This window comes from Sciurus carolinensis, chromosome 1, assembly GCF_902686445.1.
Source record: "Sciurus carolinensis chromosome 1, mSciCar1.2, whole genome shotgun sequence".
NCBI classification, from domain to species: domain Eukaryota; kingdom Metazoa; phylum Chordata; class Mammalia; order Rodentia; family Sciuridae; genus Sciurus; species Sciurus carolinensis.
Window position 1 is genome coordinate 155,123,465 of NC_062213.1, and position 14,672 is coordinate 155,138,136.

The 14,672-nt window shown below is 38.2% G+C and overlaps 1 protein-coding gene across 4 annotated transcripts in view; it reads right to left on the reverse strand.

The window, feature by feature from the left end:
* The window catches only part of Pde4b (phosphodiesterase 4B), a 444,794-nt gene that overhangs the window by 42,381 nt on the left and 387,741 nt on the right, over nt 1-14,672 (reverse strand). The gene's annotated exons all lie outside the window — the stretch shown is intronic.

The window sequence follows — 14,672 nt, forward strand, 5'->3', positions numbered from 1 at the left end:
ACACTGACCCGCACAAATGAGGGGCGTTCACTACTCCTTTCTCTTCCCTGAATCTCACCTTTAACTAAAGGCAAAGCCAGGTCTCCCTGATAAGACTTCAGTCTAGGAGAAACTGTCTGGAGTTTTACGTGAACACGTTTATTGGCCTGGGAGTCCTGCAGCTCTTGTTATACTAAACAAAGTAAAACTTCCCTCCTGCAAGTGCCAGGGTCACAGGGAAATTCTGAACCGGACTTTCAGGTGGAGCCAGATGTGACCGCTGCAGATTTTCATTTTAATTAAAGTTGGGGGCTCTGATTTGTTGTCTTAGGAAGCTAGACTTTCTGGGACTATTTCTAAGTGTTTCATACAAAAAATACTGTTTTCAAAATCATTTTTGCTGGACAATTAAAACTTTTTGCTTTCACCACATATCATTCCATATCCAAAAGTTCGTGGGTTTAAACAAATACTTCAGGTTATTGACTTAAGAAACCTATGTTAATAAATACTAAATTAATTTTATAATCCTAGATGAATTAATGAAGCTACAGGCAGTTATAAAAAGCAATCAGGCTCTCCCACTTCTTGACATTTTGAGGGGAGTGACATCCATTCACTCTGCTGAGTTTTCTGGAATGCACACAATAGGCACTAATAAAATAAGAAATCTCTTTTGGAGTCCTAATATAACATTCCTGTCAGATTTAGAGCACATTTTTTATACAATCATACAGAAATCCTAGTAAGACCACATAGCTTTTTATTATTATATGTATAATTTTATGTGTGTGGTACTCCAATACTTCAGGCAGAAAGGGAGTAATAAGTGTAATTCCAAGTGAATGGAATCAATTGGCCACAGATGCACATTTCAAAGAATCCTTTCTTTTTTCATTCCCCTAATATGGGTACACTTCAGGATAAAGAGGGGTTAAAATTCAATATCCTGTATGTCATACTTGAAAAGCCACAAAACCACCGGAGGTAACTTCCTCCATTTTTTTCACACTCCTCAAAAATGTACAGAAAAGAATCGAGGTGTTTTTAATAAATCTTATTTAATGGCTTTCTTCTTCACTTTTGTAATACTGCCTCAATACAAAGATTCTCCTCACTCTATAGTGTGCCCCCAAATACGCCCTTGCCTCCTGGGTTTCCTTCAAGGAGAGCACTTCTTCCAAGGAAACTTTACCCAAAGGGACAGAGCCCTCCCATCCCCATTCCCTCTAACAAAATAAAAAGTGCAACCACCTCCCAATGCCTTGGGCTTCACTGTCTTGGAGCCTTTGGCTCACAACCTACAGCTCTAAAATCAGGCATTCAGCAGGACTATGAGGAGTAAATAGTTTGCTGAGAGTCTTTTGAATCAGCAGATATGCAAAACAACTGTAAGATGATACAGCATGATTCTACTTCATGAAGAGGAAAAGGAGCTGATTTCTACTTTAACCACATAGAAAACAGTAAGTATACCAGCAGAAACCCTGAAAACAGGAGCACTCTTCAAAGACATAATGATAAGGTATATCAGCATACCAGCAGCTCATCTGTGGCCATGACAGCACAAGAGGACAAGTACTATGCTTCCAGACTTGGTCCAAAATGAGGTATGGGACTGGCTGATAGATGCTAAAGAATCTAGCACCACGGCCCTTTATTCTTCAGGTCAACCACAATACTTTTTAGGCAAAAAATTATTATATTTTGAAGTTATGTAGTTAGATTTGTCGCTTTCCAAAGTCTTAATCCACAGTCAAGACTGCCTTTTGTGTATCATTTTTCATAGTTGCTAATCAAGGCAGAGGGCACAGGTATAAGAGTGGACAATGTACAAGGTAGGAGGCCTCAAACACCTGCTTGGACACAACCAAAGAAAGTGACCACTGCAGCTCAGGACTGGTCTCCATGCTGCAAATTTGCAACTCTGGCACCATATCCAGTGTTTGCATATATCAAAGAATCCTTTTTTTGTTTATTCCCAAATAAACAAAGGTACTACAGACACCCAAGAAATACTTGGAGAAATGAAAACTAAAGTGCCTGCCCAAGCAGCCTGTAAAACCTTGGGTATCTGGAGGCAGAATGGTACCTATGCAACTAACTGCTGCACAAAAAGCACCAGTTTTGGAGTAAGATTCAGGAAGATTGACTCTCTCTTCTACCAGTTATTGTATGGTCCTACTTCTCAACTTCCTACATTTATAAAATACAAATAAGAACATTTATCCCAGAAAGTTAAGAGGGGATTAAATGACATAAAATATATAAAGTGCCTAGTGCAGTAGCCAATTCTTAGTAGGTGATCAATACCTATAAGTAATTATTAATGATGCTCAAAGAAACCCAAAGGCCTAGAACTGAGAGTAAGGAAGAACAAGAGGAGAAATTGGAAGGGAGATAGCAGAACTTCATATGCAACAAGGGATTTTACATCAAGAACTGCAGCATCATTTGCAGGGCTCAATGCACAATGAAAGTGCAGGGAAAAGCAGTTAGAGGTACTAGGTATGATGTTTCTTCCTTTCTTTTTCTTCATTGTCTGTCATGCTGGGGTTGCCCCTACCCCAAAACTTCCAATTTTAAAATCCTTTGCACTGACAGAGAAGTTGCAAAGATAATATAGATGATTTCCCACACACTCTACATCCTGGTTTATTCATTGGTGACATCTCACATTCTTATAGTATGCTTGTCACCATTGATGAATGGCTTCATGAGTTTTATTTAATATCGTATTCTTTCAGGCATTGGGATTCCATGAGGTGAGTACAGATGCTCCCAAGAGACCAGAGATTCTGCATCTTACCACTTAGGGAATATATACAGTTTACCAACCACTGGGTACCTCTCTTGCCAGTTGCCAGACTGATGTGCTATGCCCCAGCAAGAGGTGGGCCCTCCATAGCAGAAAATCCTTAAGGTATTTATGTGTATCCCTAAGGGTACCACAACTTCTTTTCTGGGATGTGCTAGATACCTGAATCAGAGGTAAGTGAAAGACTCACTCCCACCAAGATGTGGTCTCTGTCTACCACATTATAGTCTTACTAACCCAGGGTAGGAGCAACAACAGTCATACCCCAACTTATACCTTGCAAGGTACATGTGCCCAAATCAGATCCTCCTTGTACTTGTACCCAGAACCCTGTTTGGGATGGAGAGAACCAGTGATCATGGGTGGGGGCAGGAGGAAGGAGCTGGAAGACTCTTGGGGTACCAGGGATCAAAGGGAAAGGATGGCTGAAACCTAAGACTGGGGATGTAGCTTAGTGGGAGAGAGGTAGAGTGCTTACTTAGCATTAACAAGACCCTGGGTTTGACCCTCAGTACTGCAGAAAACAAAAACAAAATAAATAATAACTAGGCGAACTAGCCCAGGAAAGACAGGCAGATGGCAGGAAGTTGGATAATGCACGAGCCAAGTGTGTGCCATCGGCACACACTCCATTGTCTCATCTGATTTCACTTACAAAACACAAGTTCAAAGATAAATTGTGAGTTTCAAGATGGCAAACATGGAGCCCTTCTGAGCATTGGGTCCTGTGCAACCACAAGGGTTGTATGTCAAAGAGGTCGGCCCTGTGCTTATCTTACCTAAGATGGTGCTGAGGGAAAAAACAATGCTTAACACGGCAGAAGCAAGTCTCAAAAGAATAGCAGTAGGTACTGTTTCCATATATGGTCATTCCATCAACTCTTGTTTCAAAAATTTTCGGAGGGATAGAGCAAGAGAACCAACTACCTTCCCTTCCTCCCTTCTTTTCTTTTTTTCACTCCAACAAGAGTGGCGAAGGAAGATTTTTCTTCCTTCTGCAGGTCTGGTAGGTATTGTATTTGATCCTGAGAAACAGGAAGAAAATGGATGAGTAACTATAATTAATATCAATCTGGAAATAACACGTGACATTCAAATAGCTCTTTTCTTAAAGGAGCTCCAGACACACTATTCATTAATCCTTGCAACACCTCTGTGTGTTAGACATGGAAGAGGTATGATTATCTCTGATTTACCTTAAGGCACAAGCTAAGAAGTCAGAGGTTAAATTATTAAAGGAAGTAGTCCCCTCCTGATTTCCAGCCAGACTGTATCTTGATCTGTGAAACAGAGGATTAAGTTCAGGTATTCCTGAAAATGCTGCATTTAAAGTTGCATCTCACACTTGGGTCTTTTCTGGTTAAAGTTGCATAATTGCTTTTCCTAAATGTTGTCAGTTCTTAAGTCTCCTCTTCCCTTTTCTGATCCACCTCATGCAGTCTTCAGCGAAGGGAGGCTGTGTAATATTTACTCAGAAGACCAGATACAGTTCTCATCCTGCACCTTGCTTCAGTTGGTGACCTCAGGAAAATTACCTAAGTAATTTATTTACTTCTAAATTGAGGTGGAAAATTATTCTAGTCTTATGGGGTAGTTAGAATAATAGGAGAGTACGTATAAAGACATGATAGTTTTTAAATTATTACACACCTTTTGCAAATATCTCACTTATTGTTACAGATGGGATACAAGTACACTGTAAAAAATAAGAAAATTACAAAGAAGATAACTTTGACATGATAAAAATCTCACATTTTTAACAGAGATTACCACAGCTAATCCCTTGGTGTGTATCCATTCATGTATGTGTGTGTGTGTGTGTGTGTGTGTGTGTGTGCATTCATATGTATATAATAAAAATAGAATCACAACTATACAAATTGTTAGCTTTTTTCATTCAATGTCTTTACTTTTTTGTGTTTTAATAAGTTTTCAGTTCATCTACTATTTTGGTTCATAGTCCAATTTCTTGCAAATCCATTACCTGTGAGGGTGTTATAAGAGTGGTGTTCAGAAGAAGAACATATTCAGAGAAGGGTGACAGTAGGAAAGGACATTGGAAACCTCTGCCTGGTCACAAATAGTTAGCTGTTCATAGTTAGAAAACATGGGAAGAGATTTTAGCATTTATGAAGTTAATGGCTGAGCTGGTAACAGACCGCAAGTGCCCTAGAAGATGGTCTTTAATCTGTGCATCCAAGTGTGATCTCATTATCCAATCGATCTCATGAAAAAGTGGAGACAGAGCCTCTCTACATACTTGATATCATTTAACATTGAAACTCAACATATCATCACCCATTTTTTTCTTTCTAAAATTTTTTATTTGTTCTTCAGTGGATATCATCACTCTTAATACAGATTAGGAAACTGAGGTTCAGAAAAGTAAGTTCCCTGCTCCCAAATACACATGATTAGCAAGTAAAGACTTCACAGTATACCTCAAATATAAATTTGCTACAAATTCTATCTATATGCATTTTTAAAATAGCTCTGTATGTTCAGAAACCTGTCATCTTCCCCCACATAGAAAAGAAATGCAAATCACCGTTGTTTATCAACTTTACATCATTGAACTTTCTTATCATTACAGAGGGTGGTTTCTGCTTGCAAGGTTATGGTAGTGGTTAAATCAATCAGAACAACTGCCACATGCATCTCCTAAGCATAAATGAACACTACCTTCTAAGCATAAATGTGGAGCAAAAGAAACCAAATGTTAAAAAGTACAAGAAAAAAGTATGGTTCAATTTATTTGAAGTTCCAAAGATGCAAAAACTAATCTATGATGTTAGAAATCAAGGTCATGATTATCTTGGGTGGATTAGTGATCAAGATGGATTTGAGAGGCTTTCTATGGGTCTGGAATAATATATTTGTTGGTTTGAGTGTTGATTAAATAACTGTTCATTTTATGAAAATTTACCAACTTCTAAACTTATAATTTGTACACTTTTCTCAGTCTTCCTGCTTTTCTGAGTAGGCTTTCAACAGAGTCCTAAGGAAAGTCTAGGTGAAAAAAAAAAAAGAAAAGCAAACCAAAAAAAAAGAGTAGGATTTGCCAAAACACATTTTCTTTCCTTTGGTTAAGCTGTAGCCATGGTTATTTGTAACAAAATTTGAGTAAGTCTCACACAGTTGAGTAATAACAACAAAAAGATGTTGGTTTTGAGATGACATAGACTAGGTTGCTCCTACTAATTCAAAATTCAGCGGAATACTTCAACGTTGTACAGCTGTTTAAAAATCCTGGCTGCCATTTACTAGAAGTGTGATCTTAGACAAGTTAAATAGCTGGCTGTGTCTCCACCTCTTCACCTGTGAAACAGGAAGAGGCCTAAACCAGCTGTGAGAATGGAATGAGTCATCATATGCTAAGCATTTGGTGCAATGCCTGATACACTCAGGAACTTTTTCCTCCCTTCTCCCCCTTTGTCTCAGGTCCTGGGTCACTTTCCTGAAGGCAGATGGATGTATGGGAGGACTAAATCGGGTGGAGTTTGGCTTTGGCTGAGAGAAGGGAGCCAGTGTAAGGTTGGCCATGAAATCCTAACTTCAGGAAACCGCCTCCTTGAGTTAGTTCTTGGTTTACACCAAACTCTAACTGACACACCCAAGCAGTAGTTCATTGGACATGGAGAATTGTACAAAAAGCTTTTCATTCATTCGTTTGTTCATTTGTTCAACAAAATACATAGTGCATCTATTATGTGCCAAGCCTGTTGCTGGGTGGGGTACTGGGTCACACACAAGATGGGATAAGATGCCTCAGGAATGGTACTGTCCACTGCACTGAGTGATTATATTGGAAACACCTTTACCATTCTCCAAATGATCAGTCTAAGAAGTTAGGCCCCTCATGAGCATCCTTCTTCACTTTTCTGATCCTTGCCAACGAGAAGAATGTGTTTGCTCAATTTTTTACATTCAGCATATGACTCTAAATTTATGTGCTAGCTTCTAGTCCTATAGACGTCCTTAGTCTATTCCTCCATAAACTCTAGATGGAGGTAGCATGCTTATCTCATTCTCCCCACAGTAGAAAAAAATTTTCTTAAAATATAAAATAGTTTCATACTTATGAACATTAACCTCTCATCCAAAGGGGTTAGGTTGAGGTTATTGACTCATTTATTTGATGGTCTTAGTTATGGTTTTTCCCTTAATGTTACTAATATATTTCTTTATCATAAGTTATGATGTCCAAAGCTATATATTTTTCCATAAATATGTAGTAAATGCAATACATTTGTGTGAGAGTGCGTTATTTCAAGAAGGCATGTTGTTTCAAGCTTAAGTGAAACATTCATAGAACAAATCACAGTAACTGAAATACACTTATAAACTCCACAATGCAATTTTTCGGAAGGCAAAATTTGGAAGCTCTGTGAGGCCTTTCTTTAGATAAGACTTTGTTAATGTGTCTTTATGAATATGGAACTTTGCAATTGCATGTGACAGAGATTTCGCTCTGGGTGGATTCACTGAAGAAGAGGTCCACAACCCTCAGGGGAAATCACAGGGAAAAGTAGGTCATTTTGATGCTGTTCTCTTTAGCAAACTCCTCTAAGACTATAAGCTTAAAAATCTGCAATCGCAACCAGCTTTTGTAAATATAACTTGACAGTTTGCCAGACACTTTCACTTGCATATCTCATTTTTTCCTTGAAAAAGAAACCCCAGGAGATAGAAATTATTATTATTATGACATGCATTTTCCATTATGCACATGAGAAAATTGGGACTTGGACATGTTTAATCATTTGCTTAAAATCATTAGGGGAGAGAAAAAAAGAGGTAAAGGGAGTAGAAGGAAGAAAGAAGGGAGAGGGAAGGAAAGAATGAGAGAGAGAATCAACATGAAATTATCTGATTTAAATTCTATAATTTTTTTTTTTTTTTTTTTTTTTTTTTTTGCTAAGCAGTGAGGCCTGTTACAAATAGTCCAAGGTTCTCTTTCTGTCACTGAGGTTGTCTTAGACAAAGCAAAATGGCCTCTTTGATGTGGCTGCCTTATGGTGCTACTCTCATTCTTTCAGTGTCTACCTTACCAGAACCTGCTCTCCACAAAGACTGGCTTTGGCATATACTTACTGTTGAGAATCTGTGCTCATCCAGCTAAAGTATGTACCACCAATGTGAAAGGATGCTGGAGGAAGTTAATTATCCACCTGTGCTGGTATTAATGACCAGTGGCAAATGAAAGTGATCAGAGATGGAGAAAATTTGCTGCCCAATTGCTTTTCCAAAAAATTAGGCATATAGGGAAGATTCGTGAAGATTATAGAGTAGGGGTTAAAAGCTTGGTCTTTGGAGCTAGATTGCCTGGGTTCATATTCTAGTACTGTCACTTGCTGTTATCTAACCTCAGCCCTGGAGAAGTTACTTATGCTATGTAACTCATGTAATGAAAATAATAATAGTGTCTATATGTGACGGCATTAAAAAGTGGGGCCTTCAGTACCTGAATAAGTCATGAGGGTAGAGTCCTCATGAATGTGAAGAACAACCTTAGACAAGGGTTGATGGACCTAACCAGGTCCTTTGGCCTTTTATTTATCCCTCTGTATAAGATGCATCCTTTGTCTCCTCCAGAGGATGAAGTAGCAAGGTGCCATCATGAAGCAGAGAATGCAGCCCTTAGCAAACACTGAACCTGCTGGCACCTTGATATTATACTTCCTATCTCCAGAACTCTGAGAAATAAACTTCTGTTCTTTACAAATCACACAGGTTCAGATATTTTGTTCTAGCAACAGGAACAAATTAAAATCTACTGCTTTTTAAATTCTAGTAGCCTGTACAGAAGATGGAGATGCCTAGAACCACGTAGTAGCAGTAGAGGTGGGGGTAAATTCACTGGAGACATTTGTGACTTGACCTCAAGGGTGGTAGGGCTTGACTGATGACCAAAATTCACAGTCACTGCAGCTATTCAAGTCTAGAAATGTGATTTTTTTTTATCAGTGCATTTTGAGCTTACACAGCTCATACTAGTTCAACTCACATGAATTCAAAGAAATCAGAGGCCAACGCATTCATTCACATAGAGAAAGTACAATAATTTACAAAGAGCTTTTCATGCCTCCTGGTTATCTCATGCTCTTCTACATGGGAGACCAAATTACAATCATAAGGTTACTTGGTAGGTATAAAATCCAAGAGGAGTTAGTTGGATGGTTTAGAGGATTCCTTTCTCAAGCCTGATATACTCAGTTCTGCAACTGAGATAGATGGTAATTTTTCTGTTCAAGAATTCCATCTGCCTGAAATACCTCTCCCATCATTTTTCACCTAGCTAGCTCCTAACTTTTAAGATTCAGCCTACAGTCATCTTCTCTATACCATTTCCTAAACATTCTGAGATTGAATTAAACTCCCTTCTTCTAAGCTCTCACACTACCACCTGAAATCAGCTATTTTCAACTGATCATATTTTATTGTAACAATTTCCATTTATCTCCCCTATTATCTGCTAACCTTCTCAAGAGGAGGCTTGTCTTTCATGTAGCACATACCTTGACATGGCTCAAGAAATACTGCTTGCCCTATTGGCTTTCCCAACCTATTTAAAGATGAGATACCATTACCACAAGGAAAGGGAACTTAACTACTGAACAGGATTGAAGACATGCTATCATAATTGTACTTGTCCTTTTTGTCAGTATCCAAACAAAGCATCTTCTTTTTGCTGATTTATTCAATGCTTTCACAGTTAATGAGCTCTATATTTCTTTGCAATCTTGATTGGATTTCTAGAGGGGTTAGTTTTACAATGGGGAGCATTCTGCATCTATGGGACTGCTGCAAAATCATGTGCAGAATTTGTCATTTAACTTTCCCTAAGTAGCCAAATTTAGGAAACAGTGCAGGTTTCTATGCACCAAATGTTATAGAATTCCAAGTGGATTTTTCAGTTGCAACAAGAAAGAAGATACAAGCAAAGTTCACAGGCAGCAGAGCTAGAGTTTAAGAACAAAGGGAGCCAGGCACGGTGGTACACACCTGTAATCCCAGCAGCTGGGGAGGCTGAGGCAGGAGCCAGTCTCAGGCACTAAGCAACTCAGTGAGACCCTGTCTCTAAATAAAATACAAAATAGAGCTGGGGATGTGACTCAGTGGTTGGTCGACTACCCCTGACTGGGCAATCAGGGGTCAACTGGTCAATCCCTGGTACCGCCAAAAATAAAAATTAACTAAAACGAAAAAACTAAAAAAAATAAAGAAAGAAAAAAACAAGGGGAAAAGGGAATCAGGAGAAATTTGGAGGCCAATGAAAAATGAGTGGAATTTCAAGAGGTGGAAAACTAAAGTAAGAAAAATGAAGTTAGAATATGTCATACCACTCAGTTCTATTTGGGGAGGGCAGATATAACAGTCCTATTTGGTTAGAATATTTGGTTGGAGTGCAGTGGGATTAACTTGTAAAAGTAACATGGTCACAGCCAGATCATGGAGAACTATTTTATGCTAGACTAGGGAATCTGACTTTACTTGGCAGGCACTGTGGAGTCATTGAAAACTGCTCAACAGGAGAATGGCACAGAGTCCTTTATAAATCTCTTAATACCATTTTATATTTATCTAATGCTTTGCAGTTATAGATCACTTTAGTATGTGTCATTTCTTTTAATCCTCATCCTACTTTGTGAGAAAGCTATTATTGTCTCCATGTTAGAAAGGAAGAGAATGAAACTCAGGGAGTTTAAGTGTCTCACACCAAGTCCTATAACCAGTAAATGCAGAATAAAGAGCTTTGAATCCAGATTTGCTGACTCCAGATTCAGCGTCCTTCCTATATGCAAAACAACCTGTAGGAACATGAATTATTGATTTGATAGCAGTAAGTTGCAAGAGACTAAGATGTGGAAAAGAATAAGCTTGTGGTAAATTATTAATATCAGACAGTATTATTTGTAGGAAAAGTTAGGAGTTTAAGAACGATGAAGTTTCAAATTAAGGTTTTATCAGAGGGAATGCAAAGGTTATTTATGTCTTAATTTTAACTTTACTTTTAGAAGGAAAATTGTCAAAGGAATCTCAAAAAACAGTGGGAAGTAGAAGCAAATGTGTTTGCTGTTAAATGTAAATGTGGTAAGTGGGGAGGAGGAGAGGAGAAGTTCTCCAGTTTCCTGAAGCATTTTCTGCTATAATCTCTTTCATTTGCCTATAGGAAAGTGACTCTACTCAGTACGATCTTAGGTGATGTCTCAGATCACATGGAGCTTGGGGTAGGTCACCCCCTGAAAATAGTATTGCATTTGATAGTGCAAGTGTTACAAAAAGCAGAAAGCCCTTTGCTTGCAGTCTTTTCCAATCGACACAGAAATTTAAGTTTTCTCATTTTTTTTGCAAACAAAGTCATTAAAGTTAGTTTTTGTTTCACAAATGAGATCATTGATGAAAGGACTTACTTTAGAACCTGGGATTCCCACATTGTCAGTATAGCTACTAATCACATGTTGCTATTGAACACTTCAAATGTCACTAGTCGATGTGAGATGCATAACATTTCAAAGACATTGTGTAAAAATGATGTAAAATAGCTCAATAGATGTTAATTCACTATTTTAAATAAAATAAATTAAGTAAAATACATTGTTAAAATAATTGTGCTTTTCTTTTATGTACTTACTAGAAAAATTTAAATGGTCCTATGAGGCTTGTGCTATATTCTTATTATTTTATTGGACTGTGCTGTTCCCAATCATAAGGCTATAGCTAGGACTTGAACACTCCAAGGCCTGCATTCATTCCACCATAAATACTTGCTTTATAAAAGGTGATAATAGCAATAAGAATCAGCTAAAATTTTTTGAGTACTAGTCAGTGTTTCTAAGCACTTCACATCCATTAACTATTAATCTTTATCATAATTTAATGACCTGAGTATTTTTTTCTATACAATAGATAATTTTATTTTATAGATGAGAAACTAAGAAATTCAGTATCTTTCCCAGGGTCACAGACTTAGTGGAACCAGTATTCAGATTTAGGTGGTCTGCCCTCAGTACTATTAAGAATGCCTTAGTGGCTTTCTCTGTTGGCTAAGTCCCAAGAAGATGTTTGTATTGGTACAAATTTATTTCTTACCCACTGTAAATGAGGCAATGCTTGAGTGACTTTGTATATTATCTCTTTTAATCTTGGCAACAATAGTCAGTAGTGAGGCTCAGAGAGGTTACACAATCTGCCCAAAGTCACACCACTAAGTACATGCTGAAACTCTTCAAATACAGCCTGAATTCAAAGTTGATATTTGTCACTATGCCAGTCTGTAAAAGAACTGCATCTGAATCTCCTGGGGGCGATTCCCAGGTTAAACCCCAGGTGTGTGAAGCAGTCTCCCCAGGGTGGCTTCTGGGAAGGGTTCTTTTTAGAATTGCTGTAGGAGATCCCCACGCCTAGCCTGATGTGGTGATAACTATCCTATTTGAGTCTACCATTCTCAAACATTTTTCCTAGAAGTTCTATCTCTTCATTCTTGTCTAGGAGCTGATGAACATTTTTTTCTTTTAAACAAAGGAAAAGAAAAGAAACAAAAATAATATTTCTCTCAGGCAGTCTTCAATAGGGCTGACCATTCATCTCAAACAAAATCCCTGCTGCTCTCAAATTTCATCATCTGCCCTAAAATGTGGTATGCAGTTGGTCCAGTTAAGCAAAGATGATCATAGAATTCAGAGAGCAAACAGCAAAAAAAAAAATAAAAAATAAAAAAATAAAAACAAAAACAAATAAACAAAAAACCACCTTTCTTTCTTAGCAAACCTCTCAGTAGCTTGCAGCCTGTCTGAGGTGTGAAAGGTGGGAATTTTGGAGGTACAGTCATGGTTGGTGCCAGGAAGGAACACATTAGCAGGAGACTCACAATCTCTTGAGGTGAGTTACAGGTTCTGGATGATTCAATAGGAACCACTAGAGGTAAATGAAGACTCAGAACCTACAAAACCAAGTGACTTTCAGGTTTGGGTTTTGAGTGTATGTGTGTTGGGGAGGGTTAACAGCATGTGTTTTGCAGCCTCTGTGGGTAGACAGACAGTTGCTTTATATGACAGATTCGGAACTTCCAACGAAATACAAAATTAGGCCTGGGTTTCATGGCAACCCAACTCTACACAGTAGCAAACAAGAATTGTTTGAGAATCAGAGAAAGAAGCCAACCCTGTGTATGTCACAGCTTTGCTTTTCTTTGGCCAGTTTCTCCTAATTTAGCAGTACTTCCGTTCCTGCCCTAATTTCCCTTGGTTCGTAAACTACGTCACTTAACTGAACACAGCTCCAGATTTTAGAAAAACAAAAATTTGTACTTCAGCAGCAGTTTACTTGGCCTTTCTCACTTTGAAGAATTTTACATAATTCTGATTTTTCCCTTTTACTCTTGAAAGATCATGGCTATCAACTGGGCTCTCTCTTTCCCTGTTTCTTCCTTTCTACTACAGTGTCTACTGTAGAATAATGCAGGGCCTGTTTAAATGTGATTAAAGATTTCAGTGTTTGGTTCAAACCAATATTTACCAGTGAAATCCTGCCAATGTAGATGTGCAAGCAAGGTAGAAAATATTGGTTTAAATCAATCTCCCCCTGGACACACACATACCCGCAAGTGCTGTAGATATTTGGCATGTCACTTCTGACATTCTGGCTTCTTTTTTGCCAGCTTCTTGCATGCAGCAGCTGGACACTGATTCAGAACAATCTTAAAAATGATAGAATCTAGAGAATAGATTCCTAGAGAAATTGTTCTAATGTTGTTTTCTTACTAGCTAACCTGGTTATTATTGCTATTTATGTTTTTATTTTTTCTGGTGATTCTGGCATTTATCATACAATGTCATGTTATCTGGTTTAAAAGGTTTTCTTGGAGTAGGAAAATTTGAGTTATTTGACATAGTAGTAAATAAGGGAATGCTAATCTTTAAAAATAGATTATGCTACAAGTCTTATTGCAGAAACATAGAGCAGACATTTAGAGATTAAGTCAGTCTTGCTGAGTGATTGCTTTAATTTAGCAAACTTTTATTGAATTGAATTTATTCACTGATTGAATTTATTGAATGAATGAATTATGGTTACACTTTGAATGAATTTCAAATAGTTGTAGTTTGGATTAGAAATTAGTGTTCTGAAACTGAATCGTCTAGCCAACTAGCAGACAGAAAGCCCCAGCTGGCACCTGGCAGCTCCTCCTCAGGAAGAAGCCCAGAAGGGTGGAGAGAGTGAGATTTACGAGGGAAGTGAAGGCTTGGAGCCCAGACCTCAGTGAAAACTTGGAATTGCACAGTTTCCATACAGCACTTCCACTTAGGTGGAGGGGTAGGTCTGAGTTGAGGAAGAAGGAATGGCTCATCTATGAGAAAGGCCACTGAAATTGCTAATGGCAGCCCTCAACAGTACCTGGTAAACAGCAGGCACTAAATAAATGCTTGCCTCATGAATAGGTGAAATGAAATGCACTAATCTAATGTAATTTATATGGCTAAGTGTGGAATTTTCCAGTTAGGGGAAGGGATAATGACTATGTTTAGTAGTGATAAAATCCCTTTGTTACTTTCTCTAACTGCAGATGCTAAGAGCCAGTGCACCAAAGACGGAAGCACCATGGGATAGATGGATAAGAAGGACAACACTGACATCACAACTGTCAATTGAGGTCCAGTCTGAGCAAAATATCTCTAATCTTCAAACAACCCGGTGAGGTAGATTCATCATCATAGATTCATCATCATCGATTCACACATGACATAACAGGTGAAAAGGAAGTGGAAAACAGGACAGGAAAGGTGGTCTGGGTGACTGGACTTAATAGTAGATCACAATTGGGGACAGAAAGAGCAAAAGTGCCCCAAGGAGACACTTTTCTTACCTTCCTTGT